This window comes from Ranitomeya imitator, chromosome 4 (assembly GCF_032444005.1).
Source record: "Ranitomeya imitator isolate aRanImi1 chromosome 4, aRanImi1.pri, whole genome shotgun sequence".
NCBI classification, from domain to species: Eukaryota; Metazoa; Chordata; class Amphibia; order Anura; family Dendrobatidae; genus Ranitomeya; species Ranitomeya imitator.
Genome location: NC_091285.1, coordinates 619,868,183 through 619,886,652, shown reverse-complemented (window position 1 = coordinate 619,886,652; position 18,470 = coordinate 619,868,183). Strand labels below are relative to the sequence as shown.

The window sequence follows — 18,470 nt, the reverse complement described above, 5'->3', positions numbered from 1 at the left end:
AGTCTGCCGCGAATTTGCCTCGACCAATCAGCGACGGACACAGTATCAACGTAGATGTCATAATGGTTGCCATGGTGACGATGATGTCATAAAGGTTGCCTCGACCAATCAGCGACGGGCACAGTCTGCCGCGAATTCTGGAATCATCATTGTCCATATACTACGGGGACATGCATATTCTAGAATACCCGATGCGTTAAAATCAGGCCACAATCTAGTACTATATATAGGAGGAGATGACATACAGGTATATACTATATATAAGAGGACATGACATACAGGTATATACTATATACAGGAGATGACATACAGAAGGTATATACTATATACAGGAGCAGATGACACAGCACAGCACAAGGGCCTGTGTGATGTCATGAAGAGGGCGGGCTGGAGCATCACATGGCAGCACAGAGCCCTCCCTCTTCTGATGTCATCACAGGTCCTGCAGACACCACACTACAATCTGCAAGCTTACTCCTGTGCTGTGGAGAGGCAACAAGAGGGAGCGCTCTGTGGTGTCATGGGATGGGATGCTCCAGCATTTTACCTCAGCACAGTGTGGCTGGCTGCCACAATTAAAAGGTTAGTCACTACAGCACACAATAAAGCACTCTGCCACTTCCGTGGTGAACTATAACTCCCAGCATGCCATAGGTTCTGCAGTACATGCTGGGAGTTATAGTTCTCCCAATGGGATCTCAAAGCAGCACTCCAATGTTATTTTTCAGTGCTGGAGTGGTGCTTTAAATATAAGCCCTGTGCCAACATTCTTATACTCACCCTCCAGCATCTTCATACAGTACTTTACAGACACCACACTGGTCCCGCAGCACCATCTTCTACCCGCAGCTTCCAACATAATAACATACTATTATATATAATAACAACACATATAATAGTATGTTATTTATGTTATTAAATATTTTACCACCTTTTTTGCTTCAAATATTTTTTTTCCCTATTTTCCACCTCTAAAACCTGGGTGTGTCTTATAGTCCGGTGGGTCTTATAGTCTGAAAAATACGGTATATACCGAGGGTAAAATGAGAGGTGTGAGGTGAAAATGAAAAGGTGTGAGTGCAAAATGAGAGGAATGAGGAAAATAGTGGAGTGATCGGAAAATGACAGATGTGAGGTCGAAATGACAAGTGTTAGGGGGGAATGAGAGGAGTGAGGGGGGAATGAGAGGAGGGGGAAATGAGAGGTGTGAGGGGGAAAATGAGAGATGTGAGGGGGAAAATGAAAGATGTGAGGGGGAAAATTAGAGGCATGATGGGAAAATGAGAGAAGTGAGGTGCTAAATGAGAGGCGTGATGGGAAAATAAGAGAAGTGAGGTGCTATAACTAACCACAGATATTTACTATGCCCAGGCAACGCCGGGCTCTTCAGCTAGTATTATATAGAGTCATTACAAACAGTGATCTATTTCAAGTGTTTATTTATGTTAATGTTGATGATTATGGCTTACAGCTAATGAAAACCCAAAAGTCATTATCTCAGTAAATTAGAACATTTTATAACACCAGCTTGAAAAAATGATTTTAAAATCCAAACTCTTGGCCTACTGAAATGTATGTTCAGTAAATGCACTCAATACTTAGTAGGAGCTCCTTTTGCATCAATTACTGCATCAATGCGGTGTAGCATGGAGGCGATCAGCCTGTGGCACTGCTGAGGTGTTATGGAAGCCCAGGTTGCTTTGATAGCAGCCTTCGGCTCATCTGCCTTACTGGGTCTGGTGTCTCTCATCTTCCTCTTGACAATACCCCATAGATTCCTTATGGAGTTAAGGTCAGGCGAGTTTGCTGGCCAATCCACGACAGTGATACTATGGTTTTTAAACCAGGTATTGGTACTTTTGGCAGTGTGGACAGGTGCCAAATCCTGCTGGAGAATGACATTTCCATCTCCAAAAAGCTTGTCGGCAGAGGGAAGCATGAAGTGCTCTAAAATTTCCTGGTAGAAGGCTGCGCTGACTTTGGTCTTGATAAAACACAGTGGACATACACCAGCAGATGACATGGCTCCCCAAACCATCACTGATTGTGGATTCTTCACACTATACTTGGAAACCAAGGTGTTATGGACCTGGTGGTTAGGAGCACCAGGAACGACCTGATGGTTAAACTCACACAGGACAAGCTCTGGGAAGTGGGAACTCTGCTGACCGCAACCCCTAATCCTATCACACAACTAGAAATAGCCGTGGAGCGTACCTAACACGACCTAGACGCCTCTTCACAGCCAAAGAGCTAACTAGCCCTAAAGATAGAAAATAAAGCCTACCTTGCCTCAGAGAAATTCCCCAAAGGAAAAGGCAGCCCCCCACATATATTGACTGTGAGTTAAGATGAAGTCACAAACACAGAAATGAAACAGGTTTCAGCAAAGGGAGGCCAGACTTACTAAACAGACAGAGGATAGGAAAGGTATCTTTGCGGTCAGCACAAAAAACTACGAAAGACCACGCAGAGTGTGCAAAAAGACCTCCGCACCGACTCACGGTGCGGAGGTGCCACTCTGCATCCCAGAGCTTCCAGCTAGCAAGACAAAATCATGATAGCCAACTGGACAAGGAAACAATGAACAAATAAATAACTAGCAGGGACTTAGCTTCTGCTGGAGTAGACAGGTCACCAGAAAGATCCAGGAGCAAACTGAACCAGTACAAGAACATTGACAGCTGGCATGGAGTAACGATCTGAGTGGAGTTAAATAGAACAGCCAGCCAACGAATAAACTACGTCACCTGTGGAAGGAACCTCAGAAGCAGCAGCTCCACTCACAGCCACCAGAGGGAGTCCATGCACAGAACTCGCCGAAGTACCATTCATGACCACAGGAGGGAGTTCGAAAACAGAATTCACAACAGTACCCCCCCGTTGAGGAGGGGTCACCGAACCCTCACCAGAGCCCCCAAGCCGATCAGGACGAGCCAAATGAAAGGCACGAACTAGATCGGCAGCATGAACATCAGAGGCAAAAACCCAGGAATTATCTTCCTGACCATAACCCTTCCACTTGACCAGGTACTGGAGTTTCCGTCTCGAAATACGAGAATCCAAAATCTTCTCCACCACATACTCCAACTCCCCCTCGACCAACACCGGGGCAGGAGGATCAACGGAGGGAACCATAGGCGCCACGTATCTCCGCAATAACGACCTATGGAACACATTATGGATGGCAAAAGAAACTGGAAGGTCCAAACGAAATGACACAGGATTAAGAACTTCAGAAATCTTATATGGACCAATGAAACAAGGCTTAAACTTAGGAGAGGAAACCTTCATAGGAACATGACGAGATGACAACCAAACCAAATCCCCAACACGAAGTCGGGGACCAACACAGCGCCGGCGGTTAGCGAAACGTTGAGCCTTCTCCTGGGACAATGTCAAATTGTCCACCACATGAGTCCAAATCTGCTGCAACCTGTCCACCACCGTATCCACACCAGGACAGTCCGAAGGCTCAACCTGCTCTGAAGAGAAACGAGGATGGAAACCAGAATTACAGAAAAAAGGCGAAACCAAAGTAGCCGAGCTGGCCCGATTATTAAGGGCGAACTCAGCCAAAGGCAAGAAGGACACCCAATCATCCTGATCAGCAGAAACAAAGCATCTTAGATATGTCTCCAAAGTCTGATTAGTTCGTTCGGTTTGGCCATTTGTCTGAGGATGGAAAGCCGAAGAAAAAGACAAATCAATGCCCATCTTAGCACAAAAGGACCGCCAAAACCTCGAAACAAACTGAGAACCTCTGTCCGAAACGATGTTCTCCGGAATGCCATGCAAACGAACCACATGCTGGAAAAAAAATGGCACCAAATCAGAGGAGGAAGGCAATTTAGATAAGGGTACCAAGTGGACCATCTTAGAGAAGCGACCATCGAGCCTGTCTAGGATTCAACCGTTTGGCAGACTCGAGATAAGTCAAATTCTTGTGATCCGTCAAGACCACCACGCGATGCTTGGCTCCTTCAAGCCAATGTCGCCACTCCTCGAATGCCCACTTCATGGCCAACAACTCTCGATTGCCAACATCATAATTGCGCTCAGCAGGCGAGAATTTTCTAGAAAAGAAGGCACATGGTTTCATAACCGAGCCATCAGAACTTCTTTGCGACAAAACAGCCCCTGCTCCAATCTCAGAAGCATCAACCTCGACCTGAAACGGGAGCGAAACATCTGGCTGGCACAACACAGGGGCAGAAGAAAAACAACGCTTCAACTCCTGAAAAGCCTCTACAGCCGCAGAAGACCAATTGACCACATCAGCACCTTGCTTGGTGAAATCAGTCAATGGTTTAGCAACACTAGAAAAATTAGCGATGAAGCGACGGTAAAAATTAGCAAAGCCCAGGAACTTCTGCAGGCTCTTCACAGATGTCGGCTGAGTCCAATCATAAATGGCCTGAACTTTAACAGGGTCCATCTCGATAGTAGAAGGGGAAAAAATGAAACGCAAAAATGAAACCTTCTAAACCCCAAAGAGACATTTCGACCCCTTCACAAACAAGGAATTCGCACGAAGGACCTGGAACACCATTCTGACCTGCTTCACATGAGACTCCCAATCATCCGAAAAGACCAAAATATCATCCAAATATACAATCATGAATCCATCCAGGTACTCTCGGAAGATGTCATGCATCTTCATGACTGAAACACAGATGGAGCATTAGAAAGCCCGAATGGCATAACCAGGTACTCAAAATGGCCCTCGGGCGTATTAAATGCTGTTTTCCATTCATCGCCCTGTTTAATTCGCACAAGATTATACGCCCCTCGAAGATCTATCTTGGTGAACCAACCAGCCCCCTTAATCCGAGCAAACAAATCAGACAGCAGCAGCAAAGGGTACTGAAATTTGACCGTGATCTTATTAAGAAGGTGGTAATCAATACAAGGTCTCAAAGAGCCATCCTTCTTGGCCACAAAAAAGAACCCTGCTCCCAACGGTGATGACGACGGGCGAATATGACCTTTCTCCAAGGATTCCTTTATATAACTCCGCATAACGGCATGCTCTGGCACAGATAAATTAAACAGTTGTCCCTTAGGAAACTTACTACCAGGAATCAAATTAATAGCACAATCGCAATCCCTATGAGGAGGTAAGGCACCGGATTTGGGCTCTTCAAATACATCCCGGTAATCTGACAAAAACTCAGGGACTTCAGAAGGAGTGGAAGGCAAAATTGACAGCAATGGAACATCACCATGTACCCCCTGACAACCCCAGCCGGACACAGACATAGATTTCCAATCCAATACTGGATTATGGACCTGTAGCCATGGCAACCCCAAAACGACCACATCATGCAGATTATGCAACACCAAAAAGCGAATATCCTCCTGATGTGCAGGAGCCATGCACATGGTCAATTGAGTCCAGTATTGAGGCTTATTCTTGGCCAAAGGCGTAGCATCAAATCCTCTCAATGGAATAGGATACTGCAAGGGCTCCAAGAAAAAACCATAACGCCTGGCAAACTCCAAGTCCATCAAATTCAGGGCAGCGCCTGAATCCACAAATGCCATAACAGAATAGGACGACAGAGAGCAAATCAGAGTAACGGACAAAAGAAAGACAAAAAACACTGCAGAGAAAAAAAATGGTCTCAGAACTTCTCTTATCCCTCTATTGAGATGCATTAATACTTTGAGGCCAGCTGTACTGTTATGGACCTGGTGGTTAGGAGCACCTGGAACGACCTGATGGTTAAACTCACACAGGACAAGCTCTGGGAAGTGGGAACTCTGCTGACCGCAACCCCTAATCCTATCACACAACTAGAAATAGCCGTGGAGCGTACCTAACACGACCTAGACGCCTCTTCACAGCCTAAGAGCTAACTAGCCCTAAAGATAGAAAATAAAGCCTACCTCACCTCAGAGAAATTCCCCAAAGGAAAAGCAGCCCCCCACATACATTGACTGTGAGTTAAGATGAAGTCACAAACACAGAAATGAAACAGGTTTCAGCAAAGGGAGGCCAGACTTACTAAACAGACAGAGGATAGGAAAGGTATCTTTGCGGTCAGCACAAAAAACTACGAAAGACCACGCAGAGTGTGCAAAAAGACCTCCGCACCGACTCACGGTGCGGAGGTGCCACTCTGCATCCCAGAGCTTCCAGCTAGCAAGACAAAATCATGATAGCCAACTGGACAAGGAAGCAATGAACAAATAAATAACTAGCAGGGACTTAGCTTCTGCTGGAGTAGACAGGTCACCAGAAAGATCCAGGAGCAAACTGAACCAGTACAAGAACATTGACAGCTGGCATGGAGTAACGATCTGAGTGGAGTTAAATAGAACAGCCAGCCAACGAATAAACTACATCACCTGTGGAAGGAACCTCAGAAGCAGCAGCTCCACTCACAGCCACCAGAGGGAGTCCATGGACAGAACTCGCCGAAGTACCATTCATGACCACAGGAGGGAGTTCGAAAACAGAATTCACAACACCAAGGTCCCAGAGTCTGGAGGATGAGTGGAGAGGCCACAATCCAAGCTGCTTGAGGTCTAGTGTGAAGTTTCCACAATCAGAGATAGTTTGGGGAGCCATGTTATCTGCTGGTGTAGGTCCACTGTGTTTTATCAAGACTAAAGTCAGCGCAGCCTTCTACCAGGAAATTTTAGAGCACTTCATGCTTCCCTCTGCCGACAAGTTTTTTGGAGATGGAAATTTCATTCTCCAGCAGGACTTGGCACCTGTCCACACTGCCAAAAGTACCAATACCTGGTTCAAAAACAACAGTATCACTGTGCTTCATTGGCCAGCAAACTTGCCTGACCTTAACCCCATAGAGAATCTATGGGGTATTGTAAAGAGGAAGATGAGACACCAGACTAAACAATGCAGACGAGCTGAAGGCTGCTATCAAAGCAACCTGGGCTTCCATAACACCTCAGCAGTGCCACAGGCTGATCGCCTCCATGCCACACCACATTGATGCACTAGTTGATGCCCAAAGAGTCCCAACCAAGTATTGAGTGCATTTACTGAATATACATTTCAGTAGACTAACATTTCAGATTTTGAAATCATTTTTTCAAGTTGTTGTTATGAAGTATTCTAATTTACTGAGATATGAGCCGTATAGACTTTCTCAGCTTTATGTTATACACAGAGTATATAGGTCTCCGGATGTCCTATACAGAGCTGGGTTGAGATCCGATTCGGAATGCCCTAGGTGTAGGAATGATAATGCTGGATTGTTTCACATGCTCTGGTCGTGTCCGAGGTTGACTGCTTTTTGGTTAGTGGTTCTCAGCCGGATAGAAGGGGCATACAGATGTGTAATTCCAAGGGAACCAATGGTGTGCGCGCTGGGATATGTGGATGAGATTATTGTAGATAACAAGTTGAAAATAGCAATTGCTAGACTACTATACATGGCTCGGAAGGTCATAGCAAGAAATTGGATGAAAGAGGAGCCTCCCTCGAGGGGAGAGTACATCAAATATGTGGGGAAGGTCATAGCCTTAGAAAAGGAAGTATATCAGAAAAGAGGTAAAATGGCCTTGTATGACAAATTGTGGACGCCTTGGTTGGAATTGGGTTAGAAAGAGATTAAGGGAAAATAGGCCTGAGGAGGTTTCGCCTATAAAATAATGGTCTATAGATTCATAGTGAAGGACATCATATTATAATAAAGTATATAATGCTATAAGATATGTCAAAAGAAGGATGTGAGCTATCTAAGTGGGAAAGGGGGAGGGATGGGTAAAGGGTTAATGCTGGGGAGGAATTGAAAAACACATGAATTATTGTTAAATGTTTTATTGCATTTTATAATCAATAAAAACTATTTGAATTTAAAAAAAAAAAAATTACTGAGATAATGACTTTTGGGTTTTCATTGGCTGTAAGCCATAATCATCAACATTAATAGAAATAAACACTTGAAATAGATCACTCTGTTTGTAGTGACTCTGTATAATATACGAAGTTCCACTTTTTGCATCAAGGAATTGAAATAAATTAACTTTTTGATAATATTCTAATTTTGTGAGATGCACCTGTATGTTATAGGGGCGCTAAGTCTTCAACCTTTCTCATCTACTTAACGGTATAGTTCAATCTTTTGATGCCTTGGAACAGCAGATACATAGTTACATATGAAAAGACCTAGATCCATCAAGTTCAGCCATTCTCCACCAATAATACATTCCTTGTCACTAAATTACCTATAACCCACAATGCCATTTGATGCCTAGGAAATCATCCGGCCCTTTTTTAAAAGCCGCCATAGTTCCTGCCATTACTACGTCTTGTGGTCGGCATTCCGCAGCCTGACTGCTCTAACTGTTGGCTGCTGGAATTGCCTTTCTTCCACCCTTAATGAGTTCCCCTCGTCGTTTGTATGGTCTTTGGATGGAATAAGTCATGTGCCAGTCCTCTGTACTGACCACACGTGTAAACATGCTACCCGATCCACTGGCTGTATGATCTCATCCAGGTATGATTGAGTCTAAAACGCTGCAACGTTTCAGAGAAAAATATACTTCTCCCTGCCCTCTGCCCTGAAGTGTTAAGTCTCTTACTATATAGCAAAACCAAAATAAACTTGAGTATAAAAGTTGATATACATGCAACATGTAGGAGCATGCTCACACTGGCCATTAAACAGACAAAACCTAAATTAGAAACAAAATGAACATATTTCCTGCAATAAGTAAAAAACAGTAGTGCATATAAATAACAGAGTCTTTAATGTACGCTGTTTTTGATTTTAAAAAAGTGTACAAACTATCCCACCAGCGTCAAGGTGTACCCAGTTGGTGCGGTCCTAACGAGCTGGCAACAGAATAGTGTGACAATACAGTGACCAGTGATGTCGTTTGCAGGAATGCGGGGTATTCTGACAGCACTCTGTTGCCGGCTAGATATTGCTGATCTAAGCCAACAACAGAGAGTGCACTGTCATTGTGCACATCGCACAGGGACTAGCCCAGACTTTGAAACAAAGGTCATTGATAATGTTTCATTCCGGGCAAGGGGCTGAGGTTGTGGCAGTGACCGCAGACACTGCGCACCTGATAACGCGGGGTGGGGGAAAGAGCAGTTAAATATCATAGGAAGGACAGGGAATTTTTAAAACAAGAATAATAGAAAATAGTTTAGATAAAATAAAAAGATAGGGATTTAGGAGGCAAATCACGTTGCCTTTCGACCAAGCCTTTAAGGCTCCCATATGCTTTTCATCCAGTAATTACAGAGTCCTAAATGAGACATTTGGCTGTCTAAGCGATGTCTGTGAAGGGGTGAACATATCACAGTGTCACTTACTCGTCAGTCGTTGTGGTGGTGTAAGCACCGAGGAGCCGACTGTACAGAATAGACTCTCTCCTTAGTACATTTTGTATACTGTATTTTTTGCCATCACCTTATCTCCCCACATTTTCCTGGAAGTTATTATCTGGCAGCAGCTAATCCTGTTTCATCTGAAATTCAATATTCAGAAGTTAAAATGATGACACTAAACCTCTTTGAATAATTTTAAAGATGAGCAAAAGCTCCAGGAACACGTTAATCGCTGCTGATAAAATTGAGCTTTTAAGGTGTTCGATGTGTTTTTTTTAATTTTTTTTTAAATCTAATCTTCTTTCAAGTGATCTGAAGAAATAATTTAGTAACATTAAAGTGATGGGGACCTGAAGTAAAATCATTAACTGCTAAATTCTGCAAGTTGTGAGGGGTCTGCGATTCTGCGACAGAGGTACTGTACACGTATACAGGATCGGGGCCAGGTATACAAGTGACATAGCCAGTGAAGGCAAATAGCGAAAGAGACAGACATTGTGTAGAGATGTAAGCGACGGGCACTGCCGCTTATCCCGTGCACTTGTTGCCGACAGTCGGGTATCAGGACTCCACACCGTCTAATGCTTTGGATAAGTGTCGCCGCTTAGCCCCATCAGTCAGGAGCCAGAGCTGCCTAACGCTTTGGATGAGCATCGTCCGTCGCTGCTTATCCCTTGCACTAGGCAGACATGGCTGAATCCTGTCACTTATTCTGATTCACTGCTACCAGATATAGGCCAAAGAAGTAGTTTAGGGCTGGCACATGGCGCAGACTGATTGCTGCGCTGCTTGCTAACTTACACAGCCCCTATCCTTACTCCCCTGTTGGGGCGACTTCTTATAAGTTCAGGCTTCTAATCACTGATTGTAAAGAAACGGTTAATTCAGAGACATCAGACAGAGATCTTGAAATGTGAAATAAAATAAAAAAACCTTTAAGTTATGTTCACACGGTGTCTTTTTTTTTTCGCCACACAAAAAAAAAGGCTCAAACAAATGAACATATTAATTTCTGTTGTAAAAAGACTTGTTCGATCTTCTTTTAAATGCTTCAGTGTTTTAAAAGACGCCAAGAAAGGGAATCTGTCATCAGATTTTTGCCACCCAATCTGAGAGCAGCATAATGTAGTGGCAGAGATCCTGATTCCAGTGACATCACTTACTGGGCTGCTTGTTGTATTTTTTTTTTTTTATAAAATCACCGTTTTATCAGCAGATTATGAGTAAAAGATTACTTGCTACTGGAACGTCAAATCCCACCCCCACTACCGATTGGCAGCTTTCTGCCTTGTCTGCATGGCTCCTTATTCCCATCCTTCTCTGCGTGCCTCTTCATCCCTATCCTTATATGCATGGCTCCTCATCCCTATCCTTGTATGCATGACCCCCATGAGAAAAGCATGAAAAAAATCCTACTTACCATCCCTGCACGCCCCACGCAGCATCTTGCTCCGGTGCCTGCAGACCCAGCTGCTGGGCGATCACGTGTCCCTGCTCCTTAAGGTAATGAATATTCACCTCTCTCCACCCCTATGGGTGCACTGGCAGTGAATATTCATTTCTCTTAGAGCGTGCACAGTGTCAGCCATAGCCACCGACTTCCAGCAGCGGCAGGGCGATCGCGGTTGTGTGCTACTTAAGAGTTATGAATATTCACCTCTCTCCACTCCCATAAGGGTGGAGAGAGGTGAATATTCATTCCCTTAATGAGCGGGGACACGTGATCGCCCAGCAGTTGGAGCTGTGGGCACCGGAACAAGATGCTCCGGGGGCACGCAGGGATGGTAAGTAAGGTAATTTTTTTAATGCTTTTTTTTTATACTTTTCTCATAGAGGCCATACATACAAGGATAGGGATGAGGAACCATGCATACCAGGATAGGGATGAGGGGGCCATGCCTACAAGGATACGGATGAGATGGCCATGCATACAAGGATGAGGAGTTATGCATATCCGGCTTATTATCGAGTCAATAAGTTTAACCAGTTTTTCGTGGCAAAATTAGGTGCCATGGATTATACTCGGGTTGGCTTATACACGAGTATATACGGAAAATACAAATTTGCGTAAAACACAAAAAAAATACCCCAAAAAATTACTATCAAAACACAACTCAAGAAAAAGTTTCCTGAAGCATCTTCTCTTGAAAAATGGATGCAGTGTGAACATATTTAGATTTGAATGAGAGTTATAATGTCTATTGCGAAATTTAGATTTATGAGCCCAAATGAGATATAGAGGTATGTTCACATGATGTTCGTTGACGTAGATTTTCCAGGATGGAAAATCCACATAAAAAAGCATTACAAAAAAAAAAACTGTGTAATTTGCTGCAGTTTCCAAACCTAGCAGCCTGAAGAAGGAATGTCACTTCTTTTAACAATTTCAAGGTTTCCGAATCCTGAACATTTGCACAGCAAGTCTTTTTGAAATTGCTGTGCACGGTGCTCATTTTTTGCTGTGTTGGAGGCAATGTGAACATCACATCAAAAACCAAAAAAGGGTGATTTCATAGAAGAATCTTCCTTTTAAATGCACTTACACAAAAACTATGTGATTATAACTAGAGTATGTGCACATGGCATCTTATAGGCACCAGGATACTCGCGTATTTTATGAAGCAGAAGATGCAGAAAAACACTGGAGGTCTTTTGTTGACATTTTGCAGATTTTTTGGGCTAAATTCTGTTCTAATCATGAAATTCTGTTCAATAAACCATGCAGATTTATCTCATGTAATGACTTACTATGGGTGAGACATGCTGCGGCTCACAAGCCCGCACCTCGGGTGAGTCAAATGGATCGTGGGCGCATACCCTTAGAGACTTAGAATGTAAGCTATAGCAGGAAGGGGGTGAATGCCCCTTCACTAGGGAGGCTTTAGGGATCTTAATATTTTCTATGACAAGGACTCTATTCCCGTTCTGGGGCTTGGTGGGCTACCCACTGGTCAGATCACAAGTGACCAATCTTTAATGGCATAACTTTACTATTATTATTACTAATTACCATAGTCTGTTTTCCGCTGCCGATTTTCTGTGCATACGTCATATATATCATTACCTGACTATTTAATGTCAGCACTTATACCTAGATTAGGCAACATTATATGATTGAGTTCTTTGATGCTTTATTGTCTATTCATGTGAGATAAAAGACTTAGTGACAGAACACGTAGATTTCCCAGTCTGTGCTGTTGTAAATGGGAGAATGGATGCAATTCCCTTTTAAAGTGTCACCAAAGCCTTTTTAGTAATTAGTAAGGAAGCTTAAAAAAAATGGAATAAATAAGGTTTGGCGTTGGCACTGTCACGTGTAAAGAGAACAATGTGTGTGTAAATGAGACAGCCACTCGAGAACATTTCCTGACATAATGGCTTTAAAAAAGTGTTATTATATATTTTTTTTTAGCTAGAATAATTAGCTGAAAAATGGTGATAATGGTAGTGCACCCCCACTAGCATATTGTCTCTAGTCTTACTCCTCTGTCTTTATTTCCTTTTCAGTATTTATAATTTCTATATAACTTTCTATACTTTGAGTATGTCTATCTAATTTTATACTCCTGTCACATTTCTTTATTCTGTTGGAATTTGTGTGTGTGGGATGTGCAACTGACAATGACAACTTCAGACAGTTCAGAAATAAAGTCCAAACTCAGCTTTATTCAGTATAGTTTAGCAATAGCGTTGACCGAGCACAGTCTTGTGGACTGATGAGGTTAAAACAGAACTCTTTGGCCACAATGATCAATGGTATGCGTGGAGAAAAAAGCGCACAGAATTTCAGGAAAAGAACATCTCGTCAACCATTAAGTACGGAGGGGGAATCAATCATGGTTTGAGGTTGTGCTTCAGCCAATGGCATGGGGAAACATTTCACGGGTAGAAATTTTTTTTTTTAATGAAACTTCAACAAATTCTTGATGCAAACATAACACCATCTGTAAAGAAAACTGAAGCTGAAAAGAGGATGGCTTCTGCAAGTGGATAATGATCCTAAACACACGTCAAAATCCACAATAGACTACCACAAAAGGTGCAAGCTGAAGGTTTTACAATGGCCCTCACAGTCCCCTGATCTAAACATCATTGAAAATCTGTGGCTAGACTTCAAAAGAGAAGTGCATGCAAGACGACCCAAGAATCTCACAGAACAGGAACAAATTTTCAAGGAAGAATGAATTAAAATTCCTCCAAAAAATTTTTAAAGACTCTTGTCTGGCTGCAAAAAGTGTTTACAAGATGTGATACTTTCAAAAGGGGGTGCTACTAGGTACTAATCATGCAGGGTGCCCAACCTTTTGCATCGGCCCATTTTCCTCTTTTTGTAATTTTTAAAATGTAAAAGATGAAAACACATTTTTTAAAATTTGAAATACAAAGGGAATGTGTCATCTTTAACTTCATGCCTTTTAGAGATCGTTTCATCTTCAACTTGCTTAACTGGTCACAATAACAGTAATTTTGACCAGGGGTGCCCAAACTTTTAGAGGTCACTGTATATACATCACATAGTAGACACTGTGACTGGTAAATACATAAATATTTAGAATTGAGAGTCCTCAGTGGATGATACCTTTTAATGGCTAACTGAAAAGATGGTAACAAATTGCAAGCTTTCGAGACTACACAGGTCTCTTCATCAGGCAAAGACTAAAAGAAATTCTGAAGAATCACATAATATTTATGCATAACATGGCATAGAAAAAAAAAGGGAAAAACCATGGATAAGACAGGTGACATGAAGCAGAATTACCATGGGTGATAAACAGTTACGTCCATAAATGTTGGGCCAATTCTTAGATAAGGATTGTTTTATTGTCCTGTGATTAGGGTCTCTGTTGTGATGACCCCACATGGTCTGAGGGGAAAATTCCTTAGTTGATGTAAAAAGACATAAATCCATGTGACACATTCATTCCTGCAGTTAGAGTGTCAAATCTCGTTATCAGTTTATATTCCCAGACTCTTCTGTCTCACTGAGATTTGAAGCTACCTTTCAACACAAGTAATTTCATGTCCATAATGTTATGATTTGGGAGACAAAAATGTATTGCCACAGGTAGATCCATTCTTTTTTCTTTTATTGTATGGCGATGAGAGTTCAGACCCCCAGTTGGACATTTAGTACAAATAATTAGGTACGCCACATTAGAAGTGACGCAGCTGAAAGTACCTGGGATCTTGTAGTCCTGATGTGAATTGGGGATCTTTATCTTGTCCGTAGTCATTATAAAGGTACCTGCAGCTGTTGGGGAGGACAGGGAGCTTCTGACAATGATGCTTCTTAGATTTGGGGGCTGCCTAAAACACAGTAGTGGGGGTCTGGAAAAATGGACTGTAAGCGGGCATCTTTTTGCAGTAAAGGTTGTAATTTCCATGCAGCTCCCCTTAGCATCTCCAAATTTGGATTGTAGGTAACTATTAGAGGTACCCGGTTATTTTCTTCTTTAGCTTTGTAATGTAGCAGGTGATTCCTTGATATTCTGGTGGCTCTTGTAATCTGGTTTTCAATTATTCTTGGATGGTAGCCCTGATTCAAAAAGGTCTTTCTGAGGCGACCAAGGTGTTCATCCCTATCCATTGGGTTGGAACATACAGGTCCTTCTCAAAAAATTAGCATATAGTGTTAAATTTCATTATTTACCATAATGTAATGATTACAATTAAACTTTCATATATTATAGATTCATTATCCACCAACTGAAATTTGTCAGGTCTTTTATTGTTTTAATACTGATGATTTTGGCATACAACTCCTGATAACCCAAAAAACCTGTCTCAATAAATTAGCATATTTCACCCATCCAATCAAATAAAAGTGTTTTTTAATAACAAACAAAAAAACCAACAAATAATAATGTTCAGTTATGCACTCAATACTTGGTCGGGAATCCTTTGGCAGAAATGACTGCTTCAATGCGGCGTGGCATGGAGGCAATCAGCCTGTGACACTGCTGAGATGTTATGGAGGCCCAGGATGCTTCAATAGCGCCTTAAGCTCATCCAGAGTGTTGGGTCTTGCGTCTCTCAACTTTCTCTTCACAATATCCCACAGATTCTCTATGGGGTTCAGGTCAGGAGAGTTGGCAGGCCAATTGAACACAGTAATACCATGGTCAGTAAACCATTTACCAGTGGTTTTGGCACTGTGAGCAGGTGCCAGGTCGTGCTGAAAAATGAAATCTTCATCTCCATAAAGCATTTCAGCCGATGGAAGCATGAAGTGCTCCAAAATCTCCTGATAGCTAGCTGCATTGACCCTGCCCTTGATGAAACACAGTGGACCAACACCAGCAGCTGACATGGCACCCCACACCATCACTGACTGTCGGTACTTGACACTGGACTTCAGGCATTTTGGCATTTCCTTCTCCCCAGTCTTCCTCCAGACTCTGGCACCTTGATTTCCGAATGACATGCAAAATTTGCTTTCATCAGAAAAAAGTACTTGGGACCACTTAGCAACAGTCCAGTGCTGCTTCTCTGTAGCTCAAAAGTGGCTTTACCTGGGGAATGCGGCACCTGTAGCCCATTTCCTGCACACGCCTGTGCACGGTGGCTCTGGATGTTTCCACACCAGACTCAGTCCACTGCTTCCTCAGGTTCCCCAAGGTCTGAAATCGGTCCTTCTCCACAATCTTCCTCAGGGTCCGGTCTCCTCTTCTCGTTGTACAGCGTTTTCTGCCACATTGTTTCCTTCCAACAGACTTACCATTGAGGTGCCTTGATACAGCACTCTGGGAACAGCCTATTTGTTGAGAAATTTCTTTCTGGGTCTTACCCTCTTGCTTGAGGGTGTCAATGATGGCCTTCTTGACATCTGTCAGGTCGCTAGTCTTACCCATGATGGGGGTTTTGAGTAATGAACCAGGCAGGGAGTTTATAAAAGCCTCAGGTATCTTTTGCATGTGTTTAGAGTTAATTAGTTGATTCAGAAGATTAGGGTAATAGGTCGTTTAGAGAACCTTTTCTTGATATGCTAATTTATTGAGACAGGTTTTTTGGGTTATCAGGAGTTGTATGCCAAAATCATCAGTATTAAAACAATAAAAGACCTGACAAATTTCAGTTGGTGGATAATGAATCTATAATATATGAAAGTTTAATTGTAATCATTACATTATGGTAAATAATGAAATTTAACACTATATGCTAATTTTTTGAGAAGGACCTGTATACAATTGTATCTGATGGCTTGGCTGTAGACAATAGAGTTTTTTATGCGTTTTGGATGGAAACTGTCCCATTTAAGGTATGTTGGGCGGTCGATTGGCTTCTGCAGGGATGTCTCTATTTTATTGTTCTGCAGCTTAATGATGGTGTCCAAAAAGTTAATTTCAGTGCAGGAATAGTTGAGTGTCAAGTTGATGGTTGATGGTTAAATGGGACAGTTCTTCTTTGTTTGATGGCTTGTGACTATCCATCATCCTCTTGATTACATTACATAGGTTTTCAATGGGGTTCTTCTTTGTTTGATGGCTTGTGACTATCCATCATCCTCTTGATTACATTACAGAGGTTTTCAATGGGGTTCAGGTCAGGAGATTGGGCTGCCCATGACAGGGTTTTGATGTGTTGGTCTCTTAATTTTTGCCAGAGCTGTATATCACATAGGAGACACTGGGACTAGTATATACACATAGGAGACACTGGGACACATGGTTATATGCACATAGGAGACACAGGGGCTGATGTTTATACAGCGCATAGGAGACAGCCATTGGGACTGGTATATACACGTCACAAAGGATACACAGACTGCTGTATTCATTACATAGGAGACACTGTGACTGCTTCCTTCATTGCCAGGACAGAAGAGCAGGGCACTATCCCAGTCGACAAAGAACGTCTAGACACGAGCCAGTGCCCGCGTAATCATACGTTGCATGCACTTCAGCGAAAATTGCATGTGCGTACTATTGGCCTAGGGGGAAATTAAAGGGCCACCAGCAAAATGGGGCAATTGCCAAGCACTGCAACCCCTGGGAATCTGCCTAGGGCCAGAAGAAATAACATCTCACGCTGCAATTGACTTGTGGGCCGAAGGTCCCCCACCACTGGACTACAGCATCACTTAGGCTACTTTCACACTAGCGTCGGAATCTCCCTGTCGCAATGCGTCGGGGAGAGATTCTGACGCTAGCGCTTAGCGCATTGCACAATGGAGGCAGCGGATGCATTTCTCCGGCGCATCCGCTGCCCCATTGTAAGGTGCGGGGAGGTGGGGCTCCGTCAGGAGCAAAAAATGTTACATGTAGCGTTTTTTGCTCCCGACGGTCCGCAGAAGCACGACGCATCCGTCGCTCGACGGATGCGACGTGTGGCAATCCGTCGCAAATGCGTCGTCAATACAAGTCTATGGGGAAAAAAGCACTTTTGCAGGATGCGTTTTTTCTGCAAAACGACGCATTGTGACGGATTGCAGAAAACGCTAGTGTGAAAGTAGCCTTACTTAAATTGGACAGCCCCATTTTGGCAGCTGATTCAAGGGCATACAGACACCTGGAACTAAAGGTACCGTCACACATAACGATATCGTTAACGATATCGTTGCTTTTTGTGACGTAGTAACGATATCGTTAAGGAAATCGTTATGTGTGACAGCGACCAACGATCAGGCCCCTGCTGGGAGATCGTTGGTCGCTGAGGAAAGTCCAGAATTTTATTTCGTCGCTGGACTTCCCGCTGACATCGCTGGATCGGCGTGTGTGACACCGATCCAGCGATGTCTTCACTGGTAACCAGGGTAAACATCGGGTAACTAAGCGCAGGGCCGTGCTTAGTAACCCGATGTTTACCCTGGTTACCAGCGTAAACGTTAAAAAACCAAACAGTACATACTTACCTTCAGCTGTCTGTCCCCGGCGCTCTGCTTCTCTGCACTCCTCCTGCATCCTGTGTCAGCGCCGGCCAGCCGGAAAGCACAGCGGTGAGGACAGACAGCTGAAGGTAAGTATGTAGTGTTTGTTTTTTTAACGTTTACGCTGGTAACCAGGGTAAACATCGGTTTACTAAGCGCGGCCCTGCGCTTAGTAACCCGATGTTTGCCCTGGTTACCGGGGACCTCGGGATCATTGGTCGCTGGAGAGCTGTCTGTGTGACAGCTCTCCAGCGACCAAACAGCGACGCTGCAGCGATCGACATC

The 18,470-nt window shown here is 43.3% G+C and overlaps 1 protein-coding gene across 1 annotated transcript in view; it reads left to right on the top strand.

Annotated features, from left to right (window-relative positions):
• The first annotated feature begins 435 nt into the window (after positions 1-435).
• Positions 436-18,470, top strand: part of GPAT2 (glycerol-3-phosphate acyltransferase 2, mitochondrial) — a 217,069-nt gene continuing 199,034 nt past the window's right edge. The window contains exon 1 of the mRNA XM_069766604.1: positions 436-582. The gene's annotated coding sequence lies outside the window, so the exon portion shown is untranslated. The remainder of the gene's footprint in view (positions 583-18,470) is intronic.